Consider the following 23,156-nt stretch of genomic DNA (forward strand, 5'->3'; position numbering starts at 1 on the left):
ACTGAATGAGTGTGTGGCAGATAAAAATACAACTTTATATTGTTGGAGCTAGTCATAATGATGCCTCCCCACACATTTTTTCTTATATCATTCCTTAAATTTTTGAATTATACTAAATCAAATATATGGAGAAAACTAGGGAGAAAGAAAGTTTCATTACAAACTTCACATATCTAGAGCCAGAAGCAAGTGTCCTTGAGTAGGAACAAAATTAACATTCGATATTAAGAGCAAAGGTCTTTTAGAGGCTAATAGATCTGCCATTCTTAGAAACTGTCTTGCATGAGGTTAAAGGGAGTTATGTTCCTTTTTTTAACCATCATCTTGACCTCTAATCTACAAACTACCACCAAAATACAGTAAGTGGGACCAAAACTTGGCCTTGCAGAGATTTAAGAATTATTCATGCAGCTTAAATATTTACTTCAGATATCAGAGATAACATGTCGCTTTTTGATTTATTCATGATCTCACTGCTGTCCTGGAAAACTTTAACTGAATTTTAAATTCGTTTAACAATTTCAATCAATTCTCATCTAAATTATTGAATACATTTTCAAGAAGGATGCAGTAACTTTAACTTTAATAGGCATGGAGGTCATATACAGAAGGTTACCCTTTTACTGAATTATAAAAAACAGAAAATAGTCAAATTCTCAACCAACAATAAAAGCCAAATTCAAATTACAAGAGAAAGCCAGGCACCTATAGTTCACACCTGTAATACTAGCTATTCAGGTAGCTGAGATCTGAGGATCAGGGTTCAAAGGGCAGGAAAGTTTATGAGAATCTTATCTCCGATAACCACCAAAAAGCTGGAAATGGAACAGTAGTTCAAATGGTAGAGTGCTAGCCTTGAGTTAAAAAGCTCAGAGACAGCGTGCAAGCCATGACAAATTCAAGCCCCAGGTCTGGCACACACACACACACACACACACACACACACACACACACACACACACACACACACACACACACACACACACACATACACACACACAAATTACAATTTGAAAATGAAAACTATATAATTGAAACTCCTTTGTATAACTATTTAAAGATAGTAAACAATAAATCGTTTAAATAGGGATACAGGTGGACCCATTGTAACAATGAGATGCACAAGTCGTTATATTGAAAACGAACTTTACAAATTTGGTGTGGGGGGGGTAGGGTTGGAGGGAGGGAGGATGGGATGGGATGGGAAACAGAAACAAAGGAGGAGGCTACAATGCTTGATAAGAAATGTACTCATTATCTTGCCCATGTAATTGTAACCCCTCTGTACAGTATTTTCACAATAAAAAAAAATCCTTATCACTTCAGGGTATCCATAATTTGGTAGTTTGCTCAACAGAAAATTGTACCACCCCCGGAGAGAGATAATTTAGAAAAGGTTTGCTTTCTCTTCCCCTCTGGTATTGACAGTTCGACCTCTGCAATGATACAACACTATATATATACACATATACATATACATATACATATATGTATTCTAGTACAATTATAATCTTCTCTCAAAGAAATTGAATATCAAGAAGGTCTACTGAGGGTATTTTACTTCTAGTTAAATTTTTTATCTTATTTAACTATTACAATAACCTCCTTTAGCAATTCTCTTTTGTTTTAGGATGTTTTCTTTTGTTGTTGTTTGGTTTTGGGGGGCTTGAGGGGAGAAATCTTGCTATGCAGATAAGTCTAGCTTACCATCCTTCTGCATCCATCGCCCCAGTTCTGGCATTACAGGTATCAGCTATGTCCCTCCCCCACAGTAAAACCCCTGCTTTCATTGTATTTGATGTTGGTATAATCTGTGGAGGGAAAGGGCAAAAACAAACCGTTTAAATAGGGATGCAGGCAAACCCATTGCAACAATGAGATGTACAAGTCGTTATGTTGAAAAACGAACTTTACAACTTTTTTGGGGGGGAGGAGATGGGAAGGGGAAACAAAGGAGGAAGTGGGAAGGGGAAACAAAGGAGGAAGTAACAATGCTTGATAAGAAATGTACTCATTACCTTGCCCATGTAATTGTAACCTCTCTGTATGGTATTTTCCCAATAAAAAATTTTAAAAAACAGGGGCTGGGAAGGTGGCTCAGTGGTAGAGCACTTGCCTTGCATGCATGAGGCCCTGGGTTCGATTCCTCAGCACCACATAAGAAAAAAGCTGGAAGTGGTGCTGCGGCTCAAGTGGTAGAGAGCTAGCCTTGAGCTGAAGAGCTGAGGGACAGCACCCAGGCCCAGAGTTCAGGCCCCACAACTGGACCAAAAAAAAATTTAAAAGGCTACATATACTTTAACACCATGCTCTAAATAAATATTAATATTTATACATATTCATATAAATATATACAAATAAGATACAAATATACAAATAAGGTCATCTTTTATCTGCAACACATCTTTATATAAAGCCATCTTTAAAATCTGTTAGTTACATTAAGAGTGTTATAACAAGCGTAAGTTTTACTTCACCACTTCAAAATAACTGTGTGTGTGTGTGTGTATGTGTGTGCCTCTACTGAACTCTTTTTTGCCCTAGGCAGATACTCTACCACTTGATCCACATCTCCATTCCCAGTTTTTTACTGGTTAACTAAAGGTAAGGACCTCATGGGCTTTTCTTCATGGCTTCAAACTTCAGTCCTCATCCTCCTGTGTAACTAGGATTACAAGTGGGCCACCAGCCACCCAGCCAAAATAACTTTTAAAATTTATCCTTAAAAACAACCTTCAAATGCAGGCATCGGTAGTTTATACCTGTAATCCCAGCAGGCTGAAATCTGAGGATCACAGTTAGAAGCCAGCCAGTCAGGGAAGGAAAGTCCATAAGATTCTTACCTCTACTTAAACACCAAAAAACCAGAAGTGGAATTGTGGCTCAAGTGGTAGAGCACTAGCCTTGAGCAAAAAAGTTCAAGGACAGTACCAAGGCACTGAGTTCAAGGCCCAGGATTGGCCAAATTAAAAAAAATTAGTCATTCTAGAATTTTAACTTTGATTATTTCTAATTTAGTTTGCAGCCCCCAAGAAGATACAGTTACCTAGGGCCCAACAACAAAAGACATAAAGCCCACATGACAAGAAGCCTGTGGTAGCAAACAGCTCTGTCATAGCCTGCCTTTTCCTGCACACGTGCTCAGCAATGATTTGACATTTAGGGAAACATGTTCCAATCAACGGAATGCCTCTAGAGGGAGAAAACATTCCTTGTGGCTTGTGGCCAAAGTGGCATTTGACCTCAACATCCAAACAATGAGATAGTACATATGGCAGCTAGCACTGGGAAGTGTGGTATAATAATAGGTGCAGAATGCAGTGTGCATGTGTGGTCTCTGCTGCTCTTCAGCCTCAGAACCATCTCCTTCCGAGAGACACTAAATCACTCTCCTCAAGAAAGACAAAACAAGCTGGGCACTAGTGGCTCATGCCTATAATCCTAGCTACTCAGGAGTCTGAGATCTGAGGATCACAGTTCAAAGCCAGCCCAGGTAGGAAAGTCTGTGAGACTCTAATCTCCAATAAACCACTAGAAAACCAGAGGTGGTGCTGTGGCTCAAGTGGTAGAGCGCTCACCTTGAACTAAAGAGCTGAGGGACAGTGCCCAGGTCCAGAGTTCAAGCCCTACAACCAACAAAAAAGAAAAGAAAAGAAAAGGAAGGAAGACAGACAGACAAAACACTGTCAGTGGACACCCCTCCCCCTAGTTCATATCACTTTTTTTTTTCTGTGCTGGTCTTGGGGCATGAATTCAGGTCTTGGGCCCTGTCCCTGAGCTTTTTTGCTCAAGGCCAGCTCTCTACCACTTGAGCCACAGCTTCACTTCTGGCTTTCTGGTGGTAAATTGGAGATAAGAGTCTCCTGGACTTTCCTGCCTGGGCTAGCTTCAAAGCACCATGCTCAGATCTCAGCCTCTTGAGTAGCTAAGATGACAGGCATAAGCCACCAACACCTGGCCCTTTTTAAACACTTTTTAAAACAAGTGAGAAGCCTTAAAAATGTGTCATTTACTCTGGAGACAAAGTAGGACTCCAGATTCTAAAGTGTAGTTCTCCAAGAGCCTCAGCTGGTTTGTTTCTAGTTTTGTTTTGGAGAGAACAGTTTGGCTCACTCATCAAGGAAATCACAAGAGAAAAGCAATTACCAAGACCTGATGCAGCTGAGCACGCAAGAGTGTGACTATAGCGTCCCTGGTACTCTACAGGATGTCACTATGGGGAAAAGCCTACAGTCTGTTCCCAGTGATCCTCCTCCTTCCTCTCCAGTTCAATCAATGGGTTCATTTTTGGTGGAATGTCCCACACATCCTATAATTCATCTCATGGTGCAGATTCCACCATTAGGCACAAAGCACAGCTGTAGTGATTTTCAGCCTGTTTAAGATGGGCTGCCCACAATGGGTACTTGGTGCTAAAATAATTTGCATAACTAAGCTCAGCTCTCATTATCAAGCACTTGACAGGAATCATAAAGTCACGCTTGGAAACACATACACAAGATTTTCCTTCTCAATGGCATAACAGATTGGCAAATTCACCTGAGGGTTTCCTATTTTCTGGGTGTTTCATGGCTTCAATTTGAGTCTGTTATGCATAAAGTTCTGACTGGAAAGATTAAAGAAAGAGCGAATATCCAAAAGAAAATGAGACTCCATTCACTTATGCCCATGTTCCTGAAGCAATGCTTCTTTATTATTATTCTCTCTCTTTCTCTCTCTCTTCCTCTCACCCTACCCTACCCTCTATCCCTCTTTCCCTCCCTCCCTTCCTCCTCCCCCCTCTCTTTCTGTGTTAGTCCTGAGACCCGGGCTGAGTGCTGTTCCTGAGCTTTTTTTGCTCAAGGCTAGTATTCTACCATTCAAGCCACAGCTCCAATTTTGGCCTTTTTTGTGATTAATTGGAGGTAAGAGTCTTATAGGCTTTCCTCCACGATTGGCTTTGAACTATGATCTTCAGATCTCATATTTCTGAGTAGCTAGGATTATTAGGTATTAAAATAATGTTGTTATGTATTAACACAATCTCATTTTAGGTGTGAAAATCTGAATGGGGCTTTTACCCTATGACTTTTCCCATTTTTCATTTGCACATATTAGTTGCACAAAGGGCTAACAGGGTATTATTTCCATATATGCACACAGTGTCCCCTGATCAAATTCACCCCTCCCTTCTCAAGCACTCAGTCTCACACTTGTTTTTATTCCTCCCTTGATTCAATTTGATCACTGTCAAGGAAATATAATGTTTTTTTTTTTAACTTGTAGACTTTCATGAGGTGGAGGGAAGCAAGCTAAATTCAGGATCTACATGCTGAGCATCAAGACTGATGTTCTCTCTACTACTTGAGCCACACCTCCACTTCTGCCTTTTTGCTGGTTAATTAGAAGAACTTCCTGGGTGAACTGGCTTTGAACCTTGATCCTGAGATCACAGCTTCCAGCACGCAGCTAAAACTCATAGCTTTTTGTCATTAATTTAATACCTTTTAATTTGTTTTACTGATTATAACTTGTTTATCAGATGGCAAAAATTACAGAATAGCCTTTTAAAGATTATTTTTCTGCTCTATAGTGTGCTAATGGGCTCTTTAAGCCTGAGATGCAAATCCCATAATGCTTCGCAGTTAACTAAAAAGCTAGATTATAAATTATAGAGCAATCTAAGTTTTAGTATAAGAAAGTAGACTCAAAATCCCTCTACAGATTCTAAAATATCAGCTAAGCCCGCACATAATTTTCTTACCCCTGCACCCTGATTCCCCTGGGAGACCATCAGAAATGGTACGCTAATTTTTTGACATGCTTTGCGTGTGGGTTCTAATGATAAATAATTATCTCATTGATCTCATTCCTTAAATGCAGCTGAGACCATCTTCTCTAAGGTCATTACAAATGTTCTGTCACCTCAAAAAGACCAAGCTCACAGAATGTCCAGAAGTCTCAGATTTACTTTGGCTCAAAATGTTTTTCTGAACCTCTAGAATATTCTGTTCCCTCCGATTCCTGTCCTCCTACACACAGCCTTGCAGGAAATGGTATTATTTTTAGAAGTTCTTTTAAAGAGAAATGAACACCTTTCCTGTGTCCAATTCCATACTGAAGACTGCTGCTGGGTTGATGGCTGGCATTCTGGGGTGGCTTTCTTTAGCTCTGAGGATGGAGCAGAAGGATTGCTTATTCAGTGTTTGCATGGAATACCCCATCTGGCAGTATGACTTTCAATCAGAGGAAAAATTCATATGGAAATGAACCCAACAGAACATAAAGCCCTTTCTCCATTTTATTATGGATGCTCCCTGACTTAGCAATGGGCTGCCTTAGGATTTTCTGCTTCACCATGGTACAAAGGCATTCAGTAGGAAACACTTCAAATTTTGAATTCTGATCTAGGGGTTGGCAATAGTCACCATGATATCCTTTCAGGATGTCAGGCATCCCAATTGGAGCTGCCATTTCCAATCAGCCCCAGGATCACCAGGAAACCCACACCCGGCACTGTGCTGTGTTGTCAAGCAAGGTGGTCTCACAGGTTAAGGGGATCCCTGCAAACACAACTTAGGATGTTTTCAATGTACAATGGGTTGGCTTATCAACTGAAACTCCATCATAAACTGAGGAGCATCTATATGCTGAAATGGAATACTCAATCAAGTGGCTGTCCTATCTTGATGAAATAAAAAAAATCAGAAATTTCAATAATACAAATAATATTAACTGAACTGAGTTATCTGAAATCTAACCTGAGCTTCTTGGTGACAAATACATTGCAGAAACTTTAAAGTGGCAACTAAGAAGTTCCACCAGTCCATCAATCTCATGTCTACCTGATAAGCTGACCTCCTTACAGATTCAAGGCACTGGAACAGAGACATAGGTCAACACTGAAAAACATATGCAGAAAACAAATGATGTCAAGGCATAGATCTGAGGACCCTGCCAGTGCCTCCTGGCTTCTAACCATGTATTATACCAGGTGTCCACACCCAGTCCCTCCAACATTCAGTTCCACTAAACCACCCAGGCACCCAGCAGGATCCAGGTAGCAATGAGGCCAGCAAGGCAGAAATCTAGTCAGCTTTTCCTCCAACCAACCACCTTTGATGAGCCAGGAAGCCCAGGAGGACCTAAAATGGCTTTCTGGCACCTGTGAAGAAGCATTCTTCTGCTAAAATGAACATTCTATGCCTCACTGGAACACTTGCCCCCAGGAAACATAGGGAGATAGGTGCACAAATCTCACAATATATACACAGCCTTAACAGGGGCACAGCTTCCCATTAATACCTTCTTGTGTTGAAGGTCAAAGGTCCTCATCCTTGGCCTATTTAGGATGCTTACACGTCTGAGCATAGACATATAAATGACATAATGGCTCAGGGAGCTTCAGGGCCAGATCATGATTTATGTCAATCTCATTAGTTATCTCACAGCATGTTAGCTGTGTCCCTCAAACCCATAAATTGTCACTAAAGGGGAGAATTATGGATGACCTTAGAGATCTGACTCAGAAAAGAGACTGGATTATCATTAAGGACTATTTGTCTAGGATGCAAAATGGCCTACTGACTTGCCTCTAGGAAGCCACCACAGGAAGCTGGAAATGGGAAGGAAAGTAGAAAAGGAGTTCTTGAATTCTATGAGCTTGGAGCTGCAGTTTAACTATCTTCAGGTAAGAGTAAAGCTAACCATTACAAATGCCCCACACAACAGTGGAAAACATTGGATAATGTGAGTTCACATCTCTCATTTCGGTTTTCATTTTCTGTAGTTTCTTCTTTTTGATCTCCCTTAGTGGAAAATGGTATTTAAATATGTTTTTGAAATTGTAAAACAAATAGCAAAAAGTTTTTAGTACATTTAGAAATAGAAAAAGGGAAGAAGGACTCAGAAACTATTTCTCTAATGGGAATTGTCTATTATTATATATTTTTGTACATACTTAAGTGAAGTCATTTTGTATAGAAAAATATGATTCCTGTTTTTCAGTTAATATTACATCAAATTTTTCTCTTATGATAATCTCTAAAACCATTACTTTTGATGACTGGAGAATTTACCCAGGGGCTTTACCCCAGTCTCTGAGCTTTTAAAATGCTTCCAACTTTCCACTATTATAAATAAAGCTACTGTCAACAATGTGTGCATAAAGGGTTTTCTTTCTGTTCTAGTTTCAGGATAAATTCCCCAAAGTGGGACACTGAGTCATTAACATGTTCATATATTTGCTAATTTGGGGTTTATCTGTCAAACTGCTTTCCAGGAGTCCAAAAAGCATAGATGCGTATATCTTTACCATCCTAAATTTTCTTTTCATCAATCTGTTTTTCAAAGTTGTAGACAAAAATGACATATATTCTACATTTCACTCTTTATTCTTCCTAGAGTAACCTATTCAGTTAAGTTTACCAGCCATTTTTCTTCAGATTGTCTCTTTACATCCATGTCTATCTATCTACTATCATGTAATTTAAATAATGATTAGTAGTAATACTTTGTATTTGCATAAAAATGTCTACCAGGCTGTCTAAAACTTGTGTTCATGTCAGAGGATTTTCCTTTTATGTAGTCAAATTCCTTGATCACTTATATCCCTTAAAAGTTATCTGTCGGGGCTGGGAAGGTGGCTCAGTGGTAGAGCGCTTGCCTTGCATGCCTGAGGCCCTGGGTTCGATTCCTCAGCACCACATAAGCAAAAAGAAAAAAACCGGAAGTAGTGCTGTGGCTCAAGTGGTAGAGTGCTAGCCTTGAGCTGAAGAGCTGAGGGACAGCGCCCAGGCCCAGAGTTCAGACCCCACATCCGGACCCAAAAAAAAAAAAGTTATCTGTCCTCCAGGGTTCATAAAGAAGCAATTCTGGATTTTCCTGGTTTTACAAAGGTTTATTATGGTGGTGGTGGTGGTGGTATTCATTACAATTGTGTCATGTGGAATTTGAGCATATCCTACAAGGTCTCACCCTAAATAAATGTTTTCCAAATTTTAAACCAGTTATGTCAGCAGTACTGTTGAATAATCCCATTGAAACTAACTTGTTATCTTTAAATTCAAGTATGGGATAAGGAAAGATACATCCATGTATGTTAAACCTTAAGGTATATTTGTGATCAAATTCTTATTAAATCATGATCCTCTCATATTAAGGAGGACAATTAAGAGCTTTTTTATCTAAAAGTATCTATGGTCAGGACTACCTCAGTAAAAAAATCTAATGCAGGAATGTACAGAGGCTCTCTGAGAACCTGCAGGGACAGGCTGCCTTTTTCAACTCAAGTGCCCCGAGCAATCACCATGTCCAGCCATGTCCACCTGTGCCTCTAAGGCTGCTCCCTTTCACACACACATCCTCAGATCTCTGGACACAGAAAGCATTCTCCTCTTCATTTTCCCTTGATTCTTCAGCACACTGGCCCACTGAGTACCAATGAACACCCACTATGTGGTAGGAATGTTCAAGGCTGGACAAGAAACAGCAACCCAAGATTTATGCAAGATTCCTGATTCGTGCAAGGCATTCTCAAAAATCACATAGCAATGATGCAAAATGTTAAACTGCCAGTCTTTAATTACAATGGTATAAAAACAATAGACATCTGGTAGAAACTATGCTTGGAATCCAAAATCTGGATCTTTTCTCTTAAGACATTAGCCAGAGGCAGGACCCTAAAGCACCCATGTCACCCCTAAGATCAAAAGGGGAACCAACCAGTGCCCAACAATAGACTGTGTGCCTGAGCTGTGATGATTGTCAGGCAGGGTGCAGTCAATGTAATTTACATTTACAACATTTTCACCTTAAATGGAGTTCCTAGAATATAAAAACATCATTGTAATGGAGGACATAAAAAGTAAGTTTGGGAGTTTGTTTACTCTGTTTTTTTTTTCTTGGCAGTGCCTCACATTTGCTAGGCAGGTGCTGTACCACTTCAGCCACACACCAGATCTTTTGCTTTGTTTTTTTTATCAGATAGGTTCTTGAACTCTTGCCTAGGCTGGCCTCAAACTATGTTCCTCCTACTCTCACCTTCTGAATAGATGGTATGTGCCACTATACCCTTATATACAGGAAATCTCTCTGAAAAACTGTTATAGCTCCTCCAATTTCTAGTGTGCATAAACACACACACACACACACACACACACACACACACACACACACACACAGAAAACACTATGAAGGAGGAGGGTATAGACAGGGAGAGTCATTCCCTTCCCACTTTAAGCTCACACGGGCAACACATGGTGACAATTTGCTAAGGGACGCTCCACATGACATGCTTTCCCTGGGGTCTGAAGGCAAGATGGCCCAGCCATAATCAAGTTTTTCACATATGCAGCTAACATGATATTGGTGTCACGAGTGGTTTCATGAATCTGAAAATGTCAGACTTCAGTTTGCAAAATTCCTTGCTTCAGCTAGTAAGGTTATCTCTGCATATAGAATATCAGACACTGTTCTCTTAGGAAGATGACAACCAAAGAGCTATACAAAAGCTGCTAAGAGACTGGCTGCTGATTCATTCTTCCTCTAACCATCCAGTCTCTTCTGCTTTCATGGAAAAAGAACACAGTTGTCTCGAAAGAAAAAAAAAAGGCGACCGTATTTGTTTCAGAGAGGAGGGCCCTCAATTAAATCCAGAAATGTTATTTTGATTGTATCTGCAAATGGAAGCTCTCCGTACAGATGGCAGCCCATCACACTAGCAAACAGCAATTAAGCAAATTCTAAATCCATCCTGTCAAAGATATCTACCACTTTGTCTAACTGATCACAGCTAAATGCAATTTTTATCCTCCCCCACCCCATTCTTTGGCACAAGAGATTGGAACAACAACAACAGGGGAAAAAAACAGAATGAAGTTTATTTGATCACCCAGATTAATTCAGAACTAAAACTCAACAGTCATCTCTTTCTAACAGAGCCTCAAGGGTACAGAAAGCTGCCAACTGTCTCAGGACCTATGTATCCTGATCATCCTGTAAACTTCTTTCCTGTAAATACACACATTTCCCACAATACATTCTTCTCTACGTGGGATGCTGCTCTAAGAAGCTCCTTAGGTAAACACAGTCTCTCACACACCAGTTACAGGATGACTTACCCATACGTTCACGGATTCAATACCTTTAGACACATCAACTTTTACTTCAATAGTTAAGTTTAACAGTAAATAGTTCTAGTCCATAGCACACTGAGCTCCTCAAACTCATAAAAGCCTTCATTCTGACAGTTTCAAAGGCTGAAAGACAGCCATGAATTGAGCACCCTCCCAACACACACACACACACACACACACACACACACACACACCCCATACAGGTGCGTGAACACACACACACATACGTGTTTTAAGCTAGGAGCAATTCCTCCATATTCTGACAACCCTTGTGCATGTTGATCTCAAGAGAAATGAACACATTCTATTTGAAAGTATCTGATCCTCTCTCCATGCTTGTGGTAAATGGTGGGTACATTTCTTTTTAACATTAAACAGAGCAAATTCTTCCAGATGTATCTGGTATTTCTGGGAATACTGATAATACGGTCCTACCTGTCTTCTCTAACTTGGAGGAAAGTAGATATCAAAAGGAAAGAAGAAGGTTTGGGGATGGGGTTGAAATAATTACCTGAATGTGCTAGGTCAACTATTAATCTTTTTGCAAATATTAATTATACTATTTTAGGCAAAAGTTCAGTGAAAAGAATATATTTTCAATCAAAGGTTTATGCCTTCAGCATGGGTTAATTCCTGAGCCACAATCCCTATATTGTATACACTATATGCTAATATAAATATATATATATATGTATACATATGTAAGTGGATAGATGGGTAAGTGGATGGCGGGTAGGTGGGAGTATGCATGTATGCTTGATGACTACTAGCACTGGAAATACCAGAATGGAAGGTAAGATTCTGTGCAGAGCATTTGAGACACTTGAACTTGAGTAGCCATCTCTCCTGATCATGACTAGCTTATCTTCTCAGTCCTTAACTACTTTATTTTATATACTGACCATCAAAACTCTATTAACAAGTCCTTTTCCACTTCCAATTCACTAGATCAAATGCATATTCATTTCTCTCTATATTTACTTTTTTAAAAGCTTGAAAAAGGAAGTGCAGTTGATTGATATTTTTTAAATAATTATTATTTCTCCCTTTCCACCAAAGGCAGCATGCTTCCTGGTACTTTCTGTCTTGATATCAGTGTAAAGTCCAATTTCTTCCTGAATAGCACACTCCATATGCTTAATGTCTTTCTCTGCTTCCCTTCTCCCTTTCATTCTTCCTCCCTCCCTTGCTTTTTCATCTCTTTCTTTCAAGAGCCAACTTGGGGTGACTTACTCAATTTCCCACAAAACATTTTCCCCCAAACCAATCACTGATCTTTTATCTCTCAAGAAAGCTTATGGACTATATTACTGTCCAATTTTAAATTTCTGAAAAGAAGAATGATGACCTAAAAGGTCAAATTTCTATATTTAAGATATGCCTTTGTCTCCCATAGCTATCATCTTCACAAATTTTTCTTATTTGCCACAACATTCCCTGTAAGAAACCACTGCTTCTTTGGCCAGGAAGGCCCTGTGTATCAGTATTACTTGCTACCTTAAATTGAATTGAAGCTTATCTTAGTTCATTGAAGGCCTTGTCTCTGGCAAGCCAGAGGTAATGAGGCCCCTCAGGGAACATCAGTTTGTCCCTGGAAAGTTAAGTGACTAAGCTGCTCATCTGCATGGATGCTTTGGTGGAATGGGTAAGAATTTGTGTACTTAGATGGGGTGTTGGTGGCTCAAATCTGTAATTCTAGCAGCTCTGGAGGCAGTGATCTGAGGATTGCAGTTCAAAGCCAGCCTGACCAAGAAAGTCCATGAGACTCCCACCTCCAATGAAGCACCAAAAAGCCAGAAATGGAGCTGTGGCTCAAATGGTAGAGTACCAGTCTTGAGAAAAAAAAAAAAAGGTAAGTATCCAGGCTCTGAATTCAAGCCCCAGTACCAGCATGAAGAAGAAGAAAGAGGAAAAGGAGGGAGACATCAAGGAGAAGGAGAAAAAGAAGAACTGTAACAACTACTACTTGGGTACTGATACACAGGCCTCTATAAACTCTGCCTCCCATTGATTGTGTGGCTCTTGGCAAGCTATTTACATGAACCTCAGTTTCCCCATTCCCATAAATAAAATGGACTCAAAAACTATAATCACCTGACAAGTTCAAGGTGAAAATTAAGTCAAGAACATGAACACTTAACTATGGTGCATGGCCAAATTACTACGCTATAAATCACAGAGGTCTTTGTATTCATAAACATCTTTTTTTAGTAGAGGGGGTTTGTTGAGGTATTGGGGTGGGATATTTTTTAAGATGTACTCTCATTCAACTTAATGTGAACTGAAATTTGGAGTATAACTTAAAAATCCTATTAAAAGAATAAATGTTATTTTTAGGCTACTTTTAGTTTAGTTGCAGTATTAGTCTGTTGTTACTTTAGTGAAATACCAAAGGCTGGGTAAATTTATTTTAAAAGGAGTGTATTAGCACACAGTTCTAGAGGTTCAAGGAGCTAGTGATGGCCTTCTGGCTGGCAGTCCCGTGGCAGGCTGTCTCTCTGTCTGTCTCTCTCCCTCTCTTCTTCTCTTTCTCTCTTTTCTTACAAAGACACCAGTATTGGATTGTTGGAGGTCCCACCTTTTGCCTTAGTCCTAACCATATCTCCCAAGAGTCCCACTAAACACTAAACACTTCTCTTTTAATACCTGACATTGGGGATTGTTTCAACACATAAACCCTTAGAGGCCACACTGAAAGCATATCCAAACCAAAGCAGTTGGCCAGCCAATACGTGCGCATTTTAGTATTCTGTAAACAAAATTTGTCAACGATATTTCCCCAGATAAGTGGCAGAGTTCCAAAGCAAAGCAGCAGAAGTGACAGCTGCAGATATGGACAGCGCCACTGCTGCTGAAACAGTGCGAGAAGCAGCCTCCTCAGCTGATGGCCAGGGCTGCAGCCAGGGCTTCCCAGACCCTGCCGACCCCTCCAGCATCCAGATCTACTCCACCAAGTGCCCAGAGCTAGAGCGGCCCGGCCCGGCCCACTGTGAAAAGAATCTCAGGATATATCAGACTGAGCCTGCATCACTGCAGCAAAAGACTCTGAACAATCTGAGACTTTGAGACATAGGTTTACTCAGACAACTCTTAGTGTGCCTGATTGTGCCATGTGCCTGCTCTCCAAGGCAGCAGTCTTCTGACACTGCTCACAAAGACTTCTCAAGGATACTCATTTTCTAGATATTACATTACAGGTCTGTAGCTTCCAGTTTTCCCAAACCATTCCACCTGAGAACATCCTTCCTCTTCACAACTGCCCTTCCCTTGAAAAGAGGAGGAAGGAGAAGGAGAAGGAGAAGGGGAAGGAGGAGAAGGGGAAGAAGAAGAAGAAGGGGAAGAAAAAAGAAGAAAGAAGAAAGAAGGAAGAAGAAGAAGAAAGAAGGAAGAAGAAGGAGGAGGAGGAGGAGGAGGAGGAGGAGGAGGAGGAGGAGGAGGAGGAGAAGGAGAAGGAGGAAGAGAAGAGGAGGAGGAGGAGGAGGAGGAGGAGGAGAGGGAGGAGGGGGAAAGGAGGAAGAGGGGGTAGTGAGGGAGGAGAAGGAGGAGATAGGAGGAGAAGGAGGGGTTGGGGAGGGGGAGAGGGAAGAGGACAATGAAGAAGCACCTCCTTCCTCCATCCTGGATCTTTCCACAGCACACTGCTGTGCTTCTGTGGGTGCCAAAGCTTCCAGGGGCAACAGGACAATGCACATATTAGTTTATCAATAAAGACTGGCATATCCATCAGGCAGAATGTAATCAGGAGAAACAGAATGCACTCTATTTGGCGTGCAGGGGATTCATTTACACAGATGAAGGGAGAGCTGAGAAACCAGCTGGGAACCTCAGAGCAACACAGATGAGCCAACATTGGAAACCAGCACCAACCTGGAACAGGAGGAACAAAGGGAGGGCCAGTCGGTGTCACCAAAGCTTCAGGACCAGAAAAGCCTAGACAGGAAACTGAAACCTCTGTGAGCCCCTCTAGACAGAGCTGGGACTGCAGGGGACCTCATTTGCTACCACAGACACCACAAAAATCAGAGAACGAGGAGACATGCCCTAGCTGTTTCCATTCCCCGCCATGCACTGAGGCTGCAGGATGTCACTGACACATATTCCTATGGGAGGGGCCAAAATGGGCGCCACAATGAGGTTCACTTGGTAACTACTGTCCATTTTGATGATAACCTAGGATTCTGCTTGCAACTTTTTACACTTAGGAAAAACTCCTCATGTGCATACAGTTTTTCAGACTTTCAGGAAACACAGGTGAAAACAGTTGAAAGACCTGTGTTGTGAGACACAAAACTAAGAAAGGGCTGTCCCCATTCCAGAAGAGGTTGACCAGCAGTTCCTGAGGCTGCTACGCACAATTTCACAAGCCTCTGAGGAAGCAGGGGGTGACATCTCTGTTTTATAGATGTGGGAAATAGGGTATCAGAAGGTTAGTAAGCTGCCTAAAGTCACATTGGTAGTGAAAGAGCTGGAATTGGAAACCACCCCTGTGGTTGTTGCTTCCCGTTATCACAATTTCCCAGAGACACTTCCCACAGTGCACTGTGCAAACCAGTCGTCAGAGAGCCTTGCTCAGCTGAAAATTCTGAATCTGCAGCTAGGCTCACGATTCTGTATTTCTCAAAGATTCCCAGGAGTTGTGCCCTTTGTACAGCAAGACCCCTCCAGCAATGGACATTAAGATTTCTTGAGTGTACCTCCCCACCCCCACCCCCAACAGGTATGCATCCCTAACATGGGTAACCCTGAGCTCATTATGAAGTCAGACTTGGAGACACTGTAACAAAACATCAACTGGAAAGACTTAGGGGATGAAGGGACTTCAGTTGGCTCACAGTTTCAAAGGTTTCGGTCTATTGTCTTTGACTCTGGATTCTGGGCCCATGGTAAGGCAGAACATTCTTATCGTGGGGTCACTGTGGGAAAGGCTGCTCATCTCGTGACAGGAAGCTGAGAGAGAGGGAATGGGCAGAGACAAGGAACAGCTCCAGAACACACTTCCAGTGCCAGGTAGGCCTCCTCATATATTCATCACTTCCCACACTGGTTCTACCAGCTGGGGACTAAACATTCCACCCAGAAGCAAACCCATGAGGGACACTTCATGGCAAAACCATAACAATTATATACTGCACATTAATGTGGACTAACCAGGAACCAGCATAGCAGGACACATACAAAATAGATTGCTATTATGAGAGGTCCAAGTCTCCATTAAAAATAAACTTCTGTAGTTTAAGCCAACTTCTGGTCCAGGGGGTTAGGTTATTTTACTATTATTTAGCTAAGGAACCTCACAAGGAGCCAAAGAGAATATCAGCTCTGCTATTTTTTGGTATTCATTTGTCCTTTCAATTTTTATTCTGATGGTCACTTTGTTTCTTCAGCCACTTCTCTATTTTTATTCTTGATACCAGTACTGGACTTGAACTCAGGGCCTCAGGCTCTTAGCTTTTTTTTTGCACAAAGCTAATATTCTACCACTTGAGCCACACCACTTCTGACTCTTTGCTGGTTATTTGGATGTAAGAGCCTCTCGGATATGAATTTGGATGCTCAGATCCCAGACTCCTGAGTTGCCAACGGTTACAGGTGTGAGCCACCAGGGCCCAGCCTCAATCTTCTTTTTAGGGAAGGTTAATTTAGTTAAAACTGAATAAAAATCTGTTTAACCCTAACCACACATGTTGCAAACAAAGGATATTAGTGCAGTGTTATTCTTCCTCCCCCTAACAATGAATGCCCTATAAGCAGCCCAGGACAATTGTGTTCAGAACATCACAGGTGACCTCACACACACTGAAATACACAAAGCTTAGTTTCTTCATCATAACCCCACAGCAATTTCATGAGCCCCCCCCCAAAGCACCCAGGTAGACACAACCATCTTAAAGAGGAGGCTGGACATAAAGAATAAGAGATCACATCCATGTTGTAATAGGCTACTGACTTCATGTTCCAACTCATTTCCAAAAAGTTGGAAAGGCTTAATCAATAGGAGCAAAAAACTGCATGCAATTTCTTAATATTCTTTTTAGTAACTTTTTATGGTCAGTTGTGGGGCTTGAACTCAGGGTTTGGGCCCTGTCCCCGAGCTTTTTCACTCAAGGCTAGAGCGTTACTACTTTGAGCCACAGTGCCACTTCTGTTTTTCTGGTGGTTAATAGGAGATAAAAGTCTCATGGACTTTCCTGCTCAGGCTGTCTTTGAATCATGATCTTCAGGGCTTAGCCTCCTCAGTCACTAGGAATACCGGCGTCAGCCACACGTGTCTGGCTGGTTTCTTAATATTCTTAATGTTCTCTTTGACTCTCACACACTTGCTGCATTCCACCCCCACTTCCTACTCTTCAAATTCCAAATCTCTTCAAAAAGATCCAAATCACTGGCCACTGACACTAAATTGAATATTTACTCTAGGTGGTCATTCTAATGTATTATCAGGCCTAGCTTACATCATCAGATGCTGCTTGTCCAAAAATGATGCAAAGAACTTAGAAACTCTGTCAACTGTGGCTCAGAAACAAATACACTTCAGTGTCTCAAGATGGTGGTTCCTCTCCACAAGCTCCTGTTCCATGCCAAGGTTTTCCTTTCCTTCATGTCTCATCTAGTGTGTAGTTACTGAGTACCCCCTGGTGCTGGACTCTACTAGAGATACAGGTGGGAAAGCAGAGAGCCAGAGTTCTGTGATGCTCCCCACCAACCCCCATTCACACTGAGCATACAGCCAAACAATTAAGTACACATGGAATGATGATTCTCTGAAGCAAAGGAGTCAGAATAAGGTGGGCAGAGAATGAAGAGGTGTTGCAAACGGTCCCAGTCTAGAGCTCTCTTGAGGAAAGATGATAGGGCAAATGTGTCAGTCATATGGAAATGAACTCCAGGAAATGGAAGCAAGAGGTGTTTGTTTTTTTCCTTTATTGCTGTTTTTTTTTTGTTTTCTTTTCTTTTTGTCTTGTTTGTTCTGTTTATCTGTCTTTGGGAGGGTAAGGGGGAGGCACAGAAAGAGAAAGACAAAGAATGAACAAATGCAGCAGTGGTACTCACTAGACACGATGTTGAAAATGAACTATACAACTCATGGGTAGGGATGGGAGGGAAAAACTGGAAGAGAACAAGGGAAGGGAAGACATTGACCAAAAAGAAATGTACTCTTTACCTGACTTATGTAAGCGTAACCCCTCTGCACATCACCTTTATAATAATAGTTTTTAAAAATTTTAAATGGTTCAGTCAGCTTTCTTCTGCCTCCATAATGAACAATAAGACAACTTATAAAGAGACAAGTTTTCTTTGGGCCCATAGTTTCAGGAGTTCTAGTCTATGATCAAGTACTTTTGGACATGCTGGAAGGAAGATATCATGGAGCAAAGCCACACACATCATCAGCCAGCCAGGAGACAGAGGAAAAGAAATGTGGTCTGGAAGTCCTCATGACCTAAGAAACCACCTCCTAAAGGACCCTAGCAGAACCCAGCGTGCCATCCTGGTGACCAGGCCTCTAACACATGAACCTTTAGGGGGTCACATATCCATAGCACAGCAGGAAGGAAGGAAGCAAAGGAGTGAGCTTTGTGCAAAGTATCAGGTTGGAGAAAGGGCGTGCACCCTTCAGATGGATAAGACCGCAGGAACAAAGCCTCAGGTAGGAAGATGACTGGTCGCTCAAAGAACAGGAGGCCACTGGTGGAGCCTGAGGAGCCAGCAAGGAAGAGGACTAGTCTTAGGGTTTGGTTCTAAGTATGACAGGAAACCAAAACAGATAGAAATGACATCCACTTACAGTGCTGCCTCCTCAGGAAGTGATGCCCACGACCCATGGGGAGCATCAGGTACTGCTCAGGAGCTCCTAGCCCCCATGTGTGTCCCTTGGAGCCAAGGGTGGGATGCCAATGCTTGAGGATGCCTCCCCTGCATGAGCTTACGAGCTATACATTCACTTCTCCATCAAATTCTCTTTTCACAATGATGAAACTATTGTAAGAAAAGTCATAAGAACTGTCCACGCTCAGGCCTGGGTCACAGTTATTTTCACTGAGTACCATATCTGCACCATCCTGCCTCCACCGTATCTCCTGTTAGATGATAAGATCCTACAGGGAAAGCTCCACATCATCTTTTTTTTGTCAGTCAGTCATGGGGCTTGAACTCAGGACCTAGGTGCTGTCTCTGCACTTTTTCACTCAAGGCTAGTACCCTACCACTTTCAGCCACAGCGCCACTCGCTTCCGGTTTTCTAGTGGTTAATTGGAGATAGCGCCTCAAGGACTTTCCTACCCAGGCTGGCTTTGAACCACAATCCTCAGATCTCAGCCTCCTGAGTAGTTAGGATTACAAGTGTGAACCACCAACCTCCACCAACCCTCACTGATCCATATCATCTGTGTCACCTGCAGAATACCCAACTGCTGAATGATGAATTATATGTGTATGTGTGTCTCCATGTGTGAGAAAGACAGAGAGACAGAGAGAGGTGGGAGAGGAAATGTTTTGGGAAAAGCCCTCTGATTTCTTTTATCTATACATAAGCAGCACTGATTTTGGATACCCCCTGATTGTTTAAGGTGAATTTCATAACTGGACACAAGTGGTACATGCCTATGATCCTGGCTACTCAGGAAGCTGAAATCAGAGGATCCTGACAAATCTGAGAGTCTTACCTTCTATAACCAACAAAATGCCAGAAGTGGAGATGTGGCAAGAACTCAAGCCCTGTGTTTAACCCCCAATACACACACACACACACACACACACACACACACACACACACACACACACACACACACACACACACACACACACACGGCCAAGTGATATGCTTACACAATGGCATTTACAAACACAAGTTTAAATTTTTCAGAAGTATGAGTTCTGCAATTCAATTATACTAATGTTAATAGGTTCCTTTATTTCTCATAGGTCCATCCAGGCATTTTTAATCATCTATCTTTAGTCCCCATACAAACCCAGGTAAAAGCTTCACCACTAAGATGCAGAGCAAAACCCAGCACAGAACCAGCTCTCTTAGCCACCTCGAAGCCCTTAGAAAACAAACAGCATCCAGACAAGAAGAAAGTTCCAGGTAAGAAGAAACTTTCTTGCTTTTCAAAATACATTTTAACTTGCAAATAAATAACCATCCTCATTTAGTAATGAAATTCCCCCTCTTCCTTGACAACTGAGAGAGTTATACTCAGCTGATCACAAAGAGGCAAAATTGTCATCTAAAAATAAACGAAAATATGGTAAATAGGCAACTGAATATTCTGAGTGCAAAAAATCAAGGTAAAATTTTTCTACCCAATGGTCTCATAGGGATAACAAGCATGTAATTGTAATAAGACAGGTATGATAATGAAAATTAACACCCAGCATGAGGTTTTCATTTTAAATCATCTAACTTTTTACTGCAAAACGAATCAACTGTCTAAAGACTGGGCTCCAGGATGGATTGTAAACATCCTTAAGAGCACATTCTCTCTTACTTTCTCTGTCTGTCTCATTCTGTCTCCCTCCCCGACACACACACACACACACACACACACACACACACACACACACACACACACACACACAATGAAAGTTCTTTCTAGCAAAATTAAACTTCATTTTTTATAAATCCCTCTTTCTTCCATTGTTTAACACTTCAGTGTTAAGCACACCCTCCGGGCAATTTATGATTTTAATATAGCTGTTGTAAATAGAGCTGATCAAATCCCACGCCTGTTGGGAATACCACACAATATTGCAGAGTTGTGAGTAGAGCCTAGGGAGAGGATCCCTGGGGAGACTGACAGCATGCCGAGTCCAGTGGGGCTGGGCTTGGGCTGCTTAACACATTCTGGCCTGTCTCCTTTTGTTTAACATGGCCTTGGAAAGTGATAATCCAAGATGTAACTGTATTACACCTGTATACCTTTTTCTCTGTGTCTCCGGGTAAGATATTATTTGCATTTTTGTGGGTCTCTAGAATGGAAGCGGGCCCCACTGAAGGAGACATGGCAGATGGAGAAATAACAAAGGTTCATAGGTGAACCAAGCAAGCAAAATAGGCCAGGTAAAATGAGGAAACCAATCAAGCCTGCAAAGTTGGAAAATGGAATGAAAATATGGAAAAAAGAGTGTTCAAGCCATTCCCATGCCTGTGAAGTCTGAACCATGGTCTCCAAAAGAGACAGCAAAGCCAAGCACAAATGGCTCATGCCTGCACTCCTAGCTAAGCAGGAAGCAGAGATCTGAGGATCACGGTTCAAAGCCAGCCTACACAGAAAATTCCAAGAAACTCTTATCTCTAAGTAACCAGCAAAAAGCCAAAGGGCTTTTTTTGTGGCTCAAGTGGTTGAGTGCCAGCCTTGGTCAACAAAGCCAAGAGAGAAAGCAAGGGCTTGAGCACCCTGCACTAGCACACCAAAAGAGACAGCCAGGCCATAGGGTCTATAAAAAGAGAGATCACCAATCAACAAAATCCCCACTAGCCTGGAAAAGCCTGTCCCTCACCCCCCCTACCCCCACATCTGTATAGCAGAACCACTAATATAGTGTCCTAATAAATCTTTGTTTCTTCCATTCTCCTGTCTAAGCAAGATGTTTTACCAATCCATGACATGCAGATGTGGAGTTTGCAAACAAGATATAATTCCTCCTTTGAACATATTCTGTGCCAATGCAGGCTCTGTCAAACCTTACTCCCACCTTGAGCCAGCAGGCAGGGCGCTGGGCACAATGTTGGCTCCTGCTGGAAAGGAGATAATGCTCTCCTAGCTTTATTGCCTTCCCCAGTGACTATCAGGTGATGCATTTGTCCCTAGGTAATTGCTTCAAAACAGCTATCTTTTTCTTTTCTAGTGCTGAGAGTGGAACTCAGGGACTCACAGGAGAACAGCGCTCTACCACTGAACCATCCTAGGTCAACACTGAGGTTTCCATAAAATAGATTTCCCTCTTGTTCTTCTTATCAGCACCCCACTCCCTTATGCCTTACTACTGACACTCACCCTAGTATGTAAGATGTTAATGGCCATCCCTGCAAGTCCAGAAATAAACAGTAACACCAATGTTTCCTGAACTTGAGATGATTAGAAGAAGAAGCACTTGGGTTGTAAAGGACTTCTGATTCAGATAAACTTGGGAAGGGTTGCACAAAGGATCTAGGACTGGCAGGAGCTGAGTCTTGTAAAATAATACTCAGAGGCAGAAGAGAGAGAACATCACTGTGGGTAGAAGAAAGGTGGTAAGCAGACAGGATGGAGAAGAGAAGAAGCAGGGAAGTCTGGCCAGGGCAAAGAATTTACACAATAGAAAAATGAAGGCCAGGAAGAAGGGGGTAACTTTCCCCAGAGGAACCAAAATGGTTCTTACCTTGCAAGCACTCTCTCAGCTTCCGCAGTTACATTCGTCTATGACTCTGGCCACTGGTCTGCTGGCATTCAGCTAAGCTTCAGTTTCCTCTAAGGATGCTGTAACATCCTGCTCATTTTCTGTAACAGGTTTGTGTTGAGTCTGCTTTTCAGTACAGCTGTTTGCTCCTAGCGTATTCCTCTGTGGCTCTAGACCAAGTGTGCTTGCATGAACGTCTGCATGTTTCTGCCTGTTCAGCTTTCCAAACAAGCTGATGCTAGAGTTGACTGGTGCATTTGCTAGCATGTCCCTTTTGGACAGCAGGTGTCTTGTTTTTCCTGACCTAACACTGGCTTAGAATCTTGGGAAGGACTTTGATAAATTCTGGCAACCTCATCCATTTAACTAACTGTAAAGTACAAGGGGAATATTTGGAAAAGAAGCAAAATTCCCCTGTCTCTAGAAACATATGCAATGAGGTGTTCATGTATTTGCTCAACAAATACTTATGAATTGTGGATTATGTTACAGGGTCTGTGCCAGATACTGGGGAAATCTATTAGTAAAGTTCTAAATGTGCTAAGCAATAATTAAAAACATTTCTCTGGGCTGGGAAGGTGGCTCAGTGGTAGAGCGCTTGCCTTGCATGCCTGAGGCCCTGGGTTCGATTCCCCAGCACCACATATGCAAAAAGAAAAAAGC

At 41.8% G+C, this 23,156-nt stretch overlaps 1 protein-coding gene and 1 long non-coding RNA gene across 4 annotated transcripts in view; one reads left to right on the top strand and one right to left on the bottom strand.

The window, feature by feature from the left end:
• Mtus2 (microtubule associated scaffold protein 2) overlaps nt 1–23,156 on the bottom strand; it is a 577,850-nt gene that overhangs the window by 528,517 nt on the left and 26,177 nt on the right. The window lies entirely within an intron of this gene.
• Nucleotides 15,963–22,154, top strand: LOC138813548 (uncharacterized). The gene is made up of 3 exons (XR_011367845.1): nt 15,963–16,121; nt 20,071–20,199; nt 21,963–22,154. It is a non-coding gene; the product is annotated as an uncharacterized lncRNA (long non-coding RNA).

This window comes from Dipodomys merriami, unplaced genomic scaffold (genome assembly GCF_024711535.1).
Source record: "Dipodomys merriami isolate MVZ:Mamm:240054 unplaced genomic scaffold, mDipMer1.0.p SCAF_6, whole genome shotgun sequence".
NCBI lineage: Eukaryota > Metazoa > Chordata > Mammalia > Rodentia > Heteromyidae > Dipodomys > Dipodomys merriami.